General features: G+C 36.9%; 1 pseudogene; it reads right to left on the reverse strand.

The window, feature by feature from the left end:
• Positions 1–4,981: 4,981 nt before the first annotated feature.
• LOC132275717 (small nucleolar RNA R71) lies at positions 4,982–5,080 on the reverse strand (annotated as a pseudogene).
• Between the last annotated feature and the right edge of the window lie 6,978 nt (positions 5,081–12,058).

A 12,058-nucleotide genomic window follows, 5' to 3' on the forward strand; every position in this document is an offset into this window, starting at 1 on the left:
TACTTTATTTTTGTCACTGTACAGTATTATTATTTTTACAGCCGGTCTGTCGGCTTTGATATTTTTGTTATACCTGCACTTTATCTGTTTTATATATATCTATTTTTGCTATGGATGTCATATGATTATATTCTCATATCTGTATGTTTGACTCCATCAGGTGCATCATAATGACTTCAGTGAGAGAGTGCTACCCAATTTTCAGGACCACACTTATACCTCTCTCATCTATTTATCTGTTTATCCCATTTACACTTGCATGTCCACTGTGCACTGATTATCCCATTTTGTTATCTGATGAGTTTATCCAAGTGCCAATTTTCAGGACCATAGTTCATCCCAAGTTTAGGGTGACCATGCCACCCACTCCGCATACTTCAGTCCTGATTATTCATGCCTTAGTTGCGCTGGTATACTCTTTCCTTTGTTCTCTTGCACATTGAAGACATTGTGCCATTTAAGTTTGGGGTGAATGGTGCTTTAAAGTATTAGTTTTAAATTCAAAATTTTGAGCATGACTTGTGTATTTGAGGGATATTTCTATAATTGGTCCATAACTAGCTATGATTTTGATCTTTTGAGGACTATATTGCTTAAAATTTAAAAATTACTTGACTTGAGAGTCCAATACTCCTTGTATGCCTTATGAATGCCATTTAGGAGTAAATTTTTTGAAAGATTGATATCTTGCTTGCACTTGTGGTCCACATCATCTTGATTTTGTGATTGCTTTGAGATTCACTCTATGATTCTACACTAGCACAGGCGCACACTAGTATTCATTTGTGTGGTACATGCTTTGTTGATTATTGAATTGGTTATATCCCAATTCAGCTAGTAGTGCATTAAAAGCTTTCATTCTTGATAATGGTGGATAACAACCACTTTTCACTAAGTAGCCGGGATTCTAGCCTCATCAAGCACTGAATTTCTCGCGCCGAAAGGTGGAGGGCCCAAACTCTAGGTTAATAATTGAATTAAAAAAAAAAAAAGTTGCAAAAGCAATAAAAAAATGAGGACTTCTCCCAAAAGGTGAGAAGTGGAAAATGATTAGATGGTTGTTGTCTTGATTTGTAGCCGAGTTGATTTGAGCTTGTAAGTCTGTAGGGGTATTTGAATGCCTAATGCCCTAAAATCGTCTGGTTTGGGAGTCATTGACCTAACGCTCGACCTCATGAATCGCTAGAAAGCTTAATAGACTACTACATTGCACCATGCTTCCATCTTTAATCCTATAAAATAAAAAATAAAAATAAAAATAAAAATTAAAAAAAAAATTCAAGTGAAAAGAATAAGTGCACCTAGAACAATAAAGCTTTAATATATAGTCCACTTTTTGTCTTGATGATTGGTACTAGATTTGTGTGCTAGTTTAATGGTAATGATGTGATTAATTTTTTAGTTGGCTTAGATAGCAACACATTTGATGCCGGTCCACTCAAAAGGATTCTAGAGTTGTTTTGATTTGCATGATCATTTTTTTGATGTGTGGAGGACTATATTTACTTGCTTGATGTTGAAATTTTAGGAGATTGCTCGAAAATGTTTGAAAAATTGCATACTTGAGGTAGTTTTCTCCCAATACTTGTTTGCAATATTGGTGCCTCTTTTGAAAAAATGAGCTTAATGTTTGTGGGTACCATTTCTGGAAACCCTCACGAGACTTCACTTGTCCACTAGGGGTAACCTAGGGGTTTAGAAGGCTTATTGCTTATGCTAAGCGCAATCGTGTTCCCTACGAAAGTGGCGTTATCCATTTATTATTTTCTAGATTCATACTTGTATAGTTGTTTATTTCATTTCTTTACTTTCTAGTTAATTGCTAGGGACTAGCAATATTTAAGTTTGTGGGTGTGATAAGCGCTGAAAAGTGCGTATTTAAACCCCTGAAGCTTAGGCATTCTAGTACCTTTATCTATCTTACTTTACCGTTTTAGATTAATTTCGTATCATTTCCATTTTCAGGCACTTATCCCGAAAATAAGCTAACTTAGCCAAATAAGAGCTTAATTGAAGCAATTATGGGATTAAACAAGGAAAGGAGCAAAGTGGAGAGCGAAGAAAGCAAATGAAGCCAAAGGTGGGAAGCAGCAAAGTTCGATCAATCCAAGTTCAAGGTTCGATCGATTGAACAATGATTGATCTCAGCACTTCAAGATAGATCCAAGCCTTGGCCCAAAAGCATAAAGTCCAAAAGTTTGATCTATCCAACACCACCCTTCGATCGATCCAACACTTTTGTCCTTATTCAAATGATTGATCCTATCCACAGCTATACCACCCACTAACCACTTTTGTCCTTTTCCCAAAAATATCTCCCAAAATATCTCGGATTTGTCTTTTCCCAAAAAGCTTAACCAGTTGGATCGATCCAGCCTAAGTTTGATGGATCTCAGCCAGTTCGATCGATCCAAGTCCAAGGTTCGATCGATCGAACTTCCTCCAGTGCGAAAAAGTTAAATTTCCATCTCATTGAAAGTTGTCCTTTATCCAATCATTAGGGAATATTGTGTGCACGACCTTAGCTCATTTTGGGTGTCATTTTGACCTACCTATATAAGGATAAGGATTGCTTTTTACAAAGAGAGCCAATATCATTTTCAAATCATTTCTTGGAGAGCAAGCTTTGAGGAGGAGGAGGCTAGAGAAACTATTGAAGTTCTTCATCAACAAGGAGTAGATTTCAACCATGGAGTTAGCCCTTGAGGGTTAGAGCAACATCACCATGAGTGGCTAGACATCCTCTTGGGGCTAGAGTTAGCCCCAAGCATGCTTTCTATATCTTAATCTTTTATATTATTGAGGGATTAGTGTTGTAATTGATGTTTTGACACTTATATATATATATAGATCTTGTTTATTCAATGATTTATGTGGTTTAATGCTTCCAATTGATCATTTCATTCTATCTATATGTTTATGTATGCTAGAATAGATGTTCATGTGCTTGTCTCTAGATTTAGTGTTATTGATGCATGTTTATGTGTATTGATACTATAGATTTAGAGATTGTCAAAACATAGTGCTTAAAGGAATGCTTTTGTGATTTTATTGATGGTTCATACTTATTCCTTGATGGATTGTGCCTCTCCCTTAGTTTATTTTCATGTTAGTAATATAGATTTAGTGTAGTTGTAGTGTAGTGTTAAATGGGAGGACAATCTATGCTTGTTGTTTGATGATCTAAGCTTTTAAATGCAAGTAGCATATATCTCTATCCTTGTGTTGTATTTGGATTGCGAGCTTAATGAAAGGATTAATGACTTGTTTTGATCTATTGTGCCTTTCACATGTTGTTTAGACAATATATGCTTCATTGTTTAGATATATTGTGCCTTTCACATGATGTTTAGACAATACATGCTTAACTAGTCATCCTTGCTTGTTGAATCAACCAAACACACACACATTTCAATATTGCAACACACCATTTGCCCTCATTAGTCACTTGTCAATGGTATAGAAATACATTGCTTGGTGGTGACCTCTAAACCCCAAGATCTCTCTCTTTCTTACTTACTCTTAATTACATTCTTTATTATCACTTAGTTTAATTTAGTTGCTCTCTAATCAACCAACCAATCAATTGTTTGATCAGTCGACCTACTAGCCCTAATAGCGATTCCACGACATTATTCGATTCTCAGAATCCCTTGGGACAATCCCTACACACCCTTGCTATATTTTTAGTGAAAGGTAGTAGTGGCTTTTATAAATGTAAAACTCTTGGCCCTCGCCTTAATGCACACTCTCAAGTTTGACGGTGGTGCGGCATAAACCGGTCAGTTTTTTTGGCGCCGTGGCCAGGGATTTGATTGATTTGATTTGGTAACTTCGGATTTGCGGAATCAATTAGGATTAGTACTCTTTTGATCGTGTCTTTACTTTATTTTTATTTTTCTTTTTGGTTACTTATTGTGTTGTTCTTAGTTAACTAGGTGCATTGTTGGAGAGGAAGCAAGCAAAGGAGCATTCAAGCTAAGCAAGCAAAGAAAAAAGCTAAAAAATTCTAAAAATTTGTTAAGCTAAGCTTTAAATTTGGAGTTGAAGTGCTAAAAGACCTATGTAAGACTTTCTTTACTCAATCCCTTAGTTAAATCGTCGGCCCGCGTGGAAGCTTATTTTTAATTGTTCTTGCATCATTGTTGTTAAAGCATGGGAGTATGAATTAAATGTTTATGGAAGAAGTTTAATTGAAATTGTTGTGAAGGCATAGTGTTTGTCATTCTTTGTGCTTTGCATTGTGCATGCATGGACGTCGTTCATTGAGACCAAGTCTTGTCCCTCTTGATTTGCATCTTGAATCTATCGTTAGAAATCCTAGGGGAAGAGGAAGTTCAAATAGAGCCAATCTATCAATGGATGACCATAATAATGATCATGTTGAGGACCTTGGTCACATAGACCAACAAGGTATCCTTCATCCCAATGTGCACAAAGAGAACATACAAGTACCTTTAGGCATGCCTAGGCCATTCATTCACCAACCACCACAACAAACAAGGCTAAGTTCCATATGGAATGACAAGGCCAATGTATGCTCCACAACCTCCCATCATCAATCAAGGAATTTAAAACCAAGGTGTTCATGTTGCACCTCAAGTAGCTAATCCACCTCTTGCTTTAAGAGACCATTATGTGCCTAATGAGTATAATGCACCTATATGCATCCAATTGCCTCCATTTAGAGCACATCATTATGAAATTAAGACACAAACCATTCAAATGCTTCCTAACTATCATGGACTTCCAAGTGAAAACCTTACAAGCATTTAGATGAGTTTCTTGAAGTATGCTCCACCGTAAAATATAAGGACATGCCGGAAGAGGTTTTAAGACTCAAACTTTTTCCATTCACCTTAAAAAACAAGGCAAAGTATTGGTTTAACAGTCTTAGGCCTTTTTCAATCACTTCTTGGGCAGAAATGCAACAAGAATTCTTGAAGAAGTACTATCCGGTTTCTAAGACCAATGCAATGAGAACCTCAATTCAAGAATTTTCACATGGGGATGGAGAAACGTTTCATGAGACATGGGAACGCTTCAATGAATTACTTAGGAAGTGTCCACATCATGACATGCCCAAATGGCAATTAGTTTAATATTTCTTTGAGAGCTTATCAGACAACTATAAGGGTATGGTTGATGCTTCCATGGGTGGCTCATACATTGATAGGTATGAGGATGACTTGTGGATTCTTTATGAGAGCATGAGTGAAAATTCTTTGCATAGAACACTATCATCCAAGAACGGTAGAAATTCACAAGGTAGGAAGAGTGTTGGCTTACATCAAGTCGACCATTCAAATGAAATTGCTGCCGAGATGAAGTCTTTATCTTAAAGGTTTGATCAATTTTTGATTAACCAAAACTCGGCGAACCAAGTATCTTCCTTCCTTAACCATTCTCATCGTGCATCAAATGAAACATGTATGACTTGTTCGAGTGTTCTTCATTCTACTTCTCATTGTCCTCACGGATAAGTGCAAAATAAACCTAATGAACAAGTCAATGTAGCTTTTGTGAACCAAGGGAACAATTCTTATGGTACTCACTATAATCCAAGTTGAAGGAATCATCGAAATTTCTCTTGGAAAAACTAAGGAGATGGTTCAAATCCTTCCTGAGGCGGTTTTCAAGGGAAGTACATTCCACCTCCACTTGAAAACCAAGGATCCTAAGGTTATAGACCTTATCAATCACAAGGGAATCAATTTGCTAATTCTCATTTTCCCAACCAATCTTATTCCCAAGGTAATACTAAAAGTCTTGCCTTTGAAGAAAAAGTTTTGAATGCTTTGGGTACTTTAGAGGCTAACACTCAATTGCTTCATTCTCACTCTCAATCTATTGCGAAGCTAGAAACCCAAGTAGGGCAAATAACAAGCACTCTCAATGCAAGAGAGAAGGGAAAGATGCCTATTAATGCCCCACCTAAGCAACAATGTGTGGTGGAAACCCATTCTTTATCGGAAGGCCACACCATTGAACATATTAATGCGGTGACTACCTTGCAGAGTGGTAGGGTTGTGGACAATCAAGTTGAAATGTCCAATGAAGAGAGCGAACTGGTGCAACCTCAAGTTGTCACCCGTCCCGTTTCACATCCCATTCCTCCTTCATTGCATAAACATGACCTTGTAAATGAGAAAGTTTTGAAAAATGTGTTTGAAAAAGAAATTTTGAAAAATGATGTTGAAAAAGTTTTGTTGAAAAATGATTTAAAAACTTCTTGTGTTGAAGAGAGTTCAAAAGACAATTCTGAAAAAGTGTTTGAACCAAAAGTTCCATTTCCAGATGCCTTAAAAGGATCCATCTCAAAAGACAAACAAAAGGCAAAAACCAATGAAATCATGGAAATGTTTAGGCAAGTGAAAGTTAATCTTCCACTATTGGATGCAATCAAGCAAATTCCGGCTTATGCTAAATTCTTGAAAGACTTGTGCACCCAAAAGCGGAAGAACAAGAGCCAAGCACCAAGAAAAGTGGTTTTGACCGAGCAAGTAAGCTTAATTTTGAAACATAACACTCTTCCAAAGTTTAAGGTTCCCGGTTCACCCACTAGATCATGCATTATTGGTGATCATATTATTAATCGGGCGCTTCTTGACTTAGGAGCAAGTGTTAACCTTCTTCCATACTCGGTTTATGTCAAATTGGGCCTAGGTGAATTGAAACCGACGTCGGTAGTTTTGCAACTTGCCGACTGATTCATTAAGAAGCCTAGGGGTATAATTCAGGATGTTTTGATTAAGATTGATAAATTCTTCTTCCCGGTTGATTTTGTTGTCATCAACACGAAACCGGTTCCCAATCCTAATGAATTGTAGGACGGGGATAATGAAGATCTCATTTGGCCACATGAAGGTGAAGTTGAATATCTTTAATCCCACACCCAATTTATTTGACAAATATGAAGGAGAGGTTAATGTTGTAGATAAATGTCATGATCTTCAATGTCAAGGAAATGAGCTTCTGTGTAAGACCAAAATTTCCAAAGAATCATCTTCAACCTTGCATTTTAAAATTCTTGTTTCAAATTCTTGCTTTGAAAGGGCATGGAAGCCCAAAAGTTGTGATTGCATAGACAAGGGACCAAAGGTTTCTTTTGAGCTTAATCTAACAAGTTCTTCAAAGAACCATTTGTTGGGTGGAGTTCAAAGCATCTATCACCCCAATAAGGAGGGGATGCATTATAAGATCTTTGATCTGGGCTAAAAGAGCCCAATGTCTTGCTAGAGACGTTAAAGACTAGCAAAAGCATTCGTAGGGTGTCAAAACCCTATTCCTCCCCCATTTCTATCTTTCATTTCATTTCTTGCGAAGTCTAGATACTTGTTTTTGGTTCATATGCATTGAAAGGAACTTTGGTGAGGATTGTATGAGCTTTCATGTCATTATTGAGCATCTGCATAGTTCGATCGATCTCAAATCTGAGTTCGATCGATTGAACTTCATTCTGCATCCAACATTTAGAAAAAATTTCAACCTGCAGAAACCTGCATCCAAATCACCTCTCTATCCCATCGTTCAAACTAACTCTTAGATCGATCAAGGGACCTTCGATCGATCTAACTTCCAAGTTCGATTGATCTCATGATTCAACACTTAGAAAAATTTTGAGCCTGCATAAACCTGCATATTTCACCTCTCTGTCTCATCGATCACAACATTCCAAGATCGATCAAGAAGTCCTTCGATCGATCCAACTTCCAAGTTCGATCGATCTTCAAGTTCTAACATTTAGCCAATTTTCTGAGCAAAAAACCTGCATATTTTTGCTCCCTGTCTGATCGATCGAACTCTTGTTTCGATCGATCTCAGTTCTTCATTTCATTATTTTGACTTTGCTTTGACTTTTCAAATTTCAAAAATCCAAAAATATTTTCAATTTTATTTTATTTTATATTATGTTATTTTTCAAAAAGCTTTCAAAAATTCAAAAATATTTTAATTAGTTTTTAATTATTATTGTTTATTCAATTAAATTTAATTAAAAAAAAAACCAAAAATATTTTATTCTATTTTATTTTACTTTACTTTCCAATTTGTAATTCCAATTTTCAATTTTAATTTTGCAATTTTCAAAAATTTCAAAAATCCAAAAATACTTTGAAGAGAGTTCATCAAAGTTCGATCGATCTCAATTGAAGTTCGATCGATTGAACTCTGTCGGGAATGTTTTTAAAAATAGAATCAAGGGTTTTCTAGATCGATACCTTAGATCGATCTCACCCTCTCTCCAAACCCTAACCCCCCTCATCGCCGCCGCATCCCATCACCTCTCCCACCTCCGGTGAACTTTCTGGCAAGCATCTAAGCATCAATCTCTTTCTTCCTTCTCGGATTCATCTCCACTCTTCCACATCTCCATTTCTCTCATCCTTTGAGGTAAGATCCGAGAATGTCCCTCATGATTTAAGCTTCAATCTTGTGCATATATGATTTATATGTTGAATACATGTTATATACATGACAAAATCCTCCATTGTTGAAGCTTGAAGCATTTGTGGCTATATATATATATACGTGTATATATGTGTATATATTTTTGATGCTTTGATTCGATTTGGGAGTATGGGCCATGATTGGGTGATGGGATTGGATGATTTGTTGTGTTAATGGGCCCACGAACACGTTCGTGTGGGCCCCGTGCTTCCAAAGTCACAGATCTGTGACCATTGAGTTTTCAATGTCGCACAGTTCGATTGATCGAACTTGTATCTCAGATCGATCGTGAGAAATCGATCGAACTCATGTCCCCGATCAATCGAAGTTGTGAGATCGATCTCACTTATTTTTCATCGATCGAACTTTTGTGATCGATCTCACTCCTTTTTATGATCGATCGAACTTCACAGATCTCACACACATACTTCACAGATCTCACACACACACACTTCATTCATCATATCTTATGTTCATGCTATCTCATATATGCCTAATGCCTGTGATATTCCACATTGGATGCATTTCATAGTTACATTGTTTAACATATTTCATATCCTGCCACTTGCATAGATTCATGTTATATTTGTTTTGTCTATTTTACTTGACATACATGTTTCTATATTGTGCTTAAATTTTTTTCTTTTGATTCATCTATGCTTGAGGCTCCAGATCTAACCCCCGGCTTTGGAGTACGTCTGCAGATGGTTGAGGATGGTGTTGTTGCCATCTGAGCTGATCTCATAGCCCACAGAGCTGATTTTGCTGCCTTCCGCACGGATGTTACGACTATATTCCGAAATCTATCCAGAGATATCCGCAGAGCCCGACCTGCCCGTCCTACCTCATCCTCCTGAGCTCCCAGTCCTTTCTATCTCATGATCCCTCTCTCCTATTGATATTTTATTTTTGTCACTGTACAGTACTATTATTTTTACAGCCGGTCTGTCGGCTTTGATATTTTTGTTATACCTGCACTTTATCTATTTTATATATATCTGTTTTTGCTATGGATGTCATATGATTATATTCTCATATCTGTATGTTTGACTCCATCAGGTGCATCACAGCGACTTCAGTGAAAGTGTGCTACCCAATTTTCAGGACCACCCTTATACCTCTCTCATCTATTTATCTGTTTATCCTATTTATACTTGCATGTCCACTGTGCACTGATTATCCCATTTTGTTATCTGATGAGTTTATCCAAGTGCCAATTTTCAGGACCACAGTTCATCCCAAGTTTGGGGGGGCCATGCCACCCACTTCGGATACTTCAGTCTCGATCATTCTATGCCTTAGTTGTGCTTGTATACTCTTTCCTTTGTTCTCTTGCACATTGAGGACATTGTGCCATTTAAGTTTAGGGGTAATGGTGCTTTACAGTGTTAGTTTTAAATTTAAAATTTTGAGCATGACTTGTGTATTTGAGGGATATTTCTATGATTGGTCCATTTCTAGCTATGATTTTAATCTTTTGAGGACAATATTGCTTAAAATTTAAAAATTGCTTGACTTGAGAGTCCAATACTCCTTGTATGCCTTATGAATGCCATTTAGGAGTAAATTTTTTGAAAGATTGATATCTTGCTTGCACTTGTGGTCCACATCATCTTGATTTTGTGATTGCTTTGAGATTCACTCTATGATTCTACACTTGCACAGGCGCACACTAGTATTCATTTGTAAGGTACGTGTTTTGTTGATTATTGAATTGGTTATATCCCAATTCAGCTAGTAATGCATTGAAAGCTTTCATTCTTGATAAAGATGGATAACAACCCCTTTTTACTAAGTAGTCGGGATTCTAGCCTCATCAAGCACTGAATTTCTCGCGCCGAAAGGTGGAGGGCCCAAACTCTAGGTTAATAATTGAATTCAAAAAAAAAAAAAAGAAAAGTTACAAAAGCAATAAAAAATGAGGACTTCTCCCAAAAGGTGGGAAGTGGGAAATTTTTAGATGGTTGTTGTCTTGATTTGTAGCCGAGTTGATTTGAGCTTGTAAGTCTGTAGGGGTATTTGAATGCCTAATGCCCTAAAGCCGTCTGGTTTGGGAGTCATTGACCTAATGCTCGATCTCATGAATCGCTAGAAAGCTTAATAGATCACTACATTGCACCATGCTTCCATCTTTGATCCTATAAAATAAAAATAAATAAAAAATAAAAAAAATCGAGTGAAAAGAATAAGCGTACCAAGAACAATAAAACTTTAATAAAAAGTTCACTTTTTGTCTTGATGATCAGTACTAGATTTGTGTGCTTGTTTGATGGTAAGGATGTGATTAATTCTTTAGTGGGCTTATATAGCAATACATTTGATACCGGTCCACTCAAAAGGATTCTAGAGTTATTTTGATTTGCATGATCATTTTCTTGATGTGTGGAGAACCATATTTGCTTGCTTAATGTTGCAATTTTGGGAGATTGCTTGGAAATGTTTGAAAAATTGCATACTTGAGGTAGTTTTCTCCCAATGCTTGTTTGTAATATTGGTGCCTCTGTTGAAAGAATGAGTTTAATGTTTGTTGGTACCATTTCTGAAAACCCTCACTAGACTTCACTCGTCCACTAGGGGTAACCTAGGGGTTTAAAAGGCTTGTTGCATATGCTAAGTGCAATCGTGTTCCCTACGAAAGTGGCGTTATCCATTTATTGTTTTCTAGATTCATACTTGTATAGTTGTTTATTTCATTCCTTTACTTTCTAGTTCACTGCTAGGGACTAGCAATATTTAAGTTTGGGGGTGTGATGAGCGCTGAAAAGTGCGTATTTAAACCCCTGAAGCTTAGGTATTCTAGTACCTTTATCTATCTTACTTTACCATTTTAGATTAATTTCGTATTATTTCCATTTTTAGGCACTTATCCCTTAAATAAACTAACTTAGCCAAATAAGAGCTTAATTGAAGCAATTCTGGGATTAAACAAAGAAAGGAGCAAAGTAGAGAAAGAAGAAAGCAAATGAAGCCAAATGTGGGAAGCAGCAAAGTTCGGTCGATCCAAGTTCAAGGTTCGATCGATTGAACAATGATCGATCTCAGCACTTCAAGATAAATCCAAGCCTTGGCCCAAAAGCATAAAGTCCAAAAGTTTGATCGATCCAACACCACCCTTCGATCGATCCAACACTTTTGTCCTTATTCAAATGATTGATCTTATCCACAGCTGTACCACCCACTAACCACTTTTGTCCTTTTCCCAAAAATATCTCCCAAAATATCTCTGATTTGTCTTTTCCCAAAAAGCTTAACCAGTTGGATCGATCCAGCCTAAGTTCGATGGATCTCAGCCAGTTTGATCGATCCAAGTCCAAGGTTCGATTGATCGAACTTCCTCCAGCACGAAAAAGTTAAATTTCCATCTCATTGAAAGTTGTCCTTTATCCAATCATTAGGGAATATTGTGTGCACGACCCTAGCTCATTTTGGGTGTCATTTTGACATACCTATATAAGGATAAGGATTGCTTTTTATAAAGAGAGCCAATATCATTTTCATATCATCTCGTGGAGAGCATGCTTAGAGGAAGAGGAGGCTAGAGACACCATTGGAGTTCTTCATCAACAAGGAGCAGATTTCAACCATGGAGTTAGCCCTGGAGGATTAGAGC

This window comes from Cornus florida, unplaced genomic scaffold (assembly GCF_030987335.1).
Source record: "Cornus florida cultivar Cherokee Brave unplaced genomic scaffold, ASM3098733v1 CherokeeBrave_3.0.0_Hap2_Chr09, whole genome shotgun sequence".
In the NCBI taxonomy this organism is placed as follows: Eukaryota; Viridiplantae; Streptophyta; class Magnoliopsida; order Cornales; family Cornaceae; genus Cornus; species Cornus florida.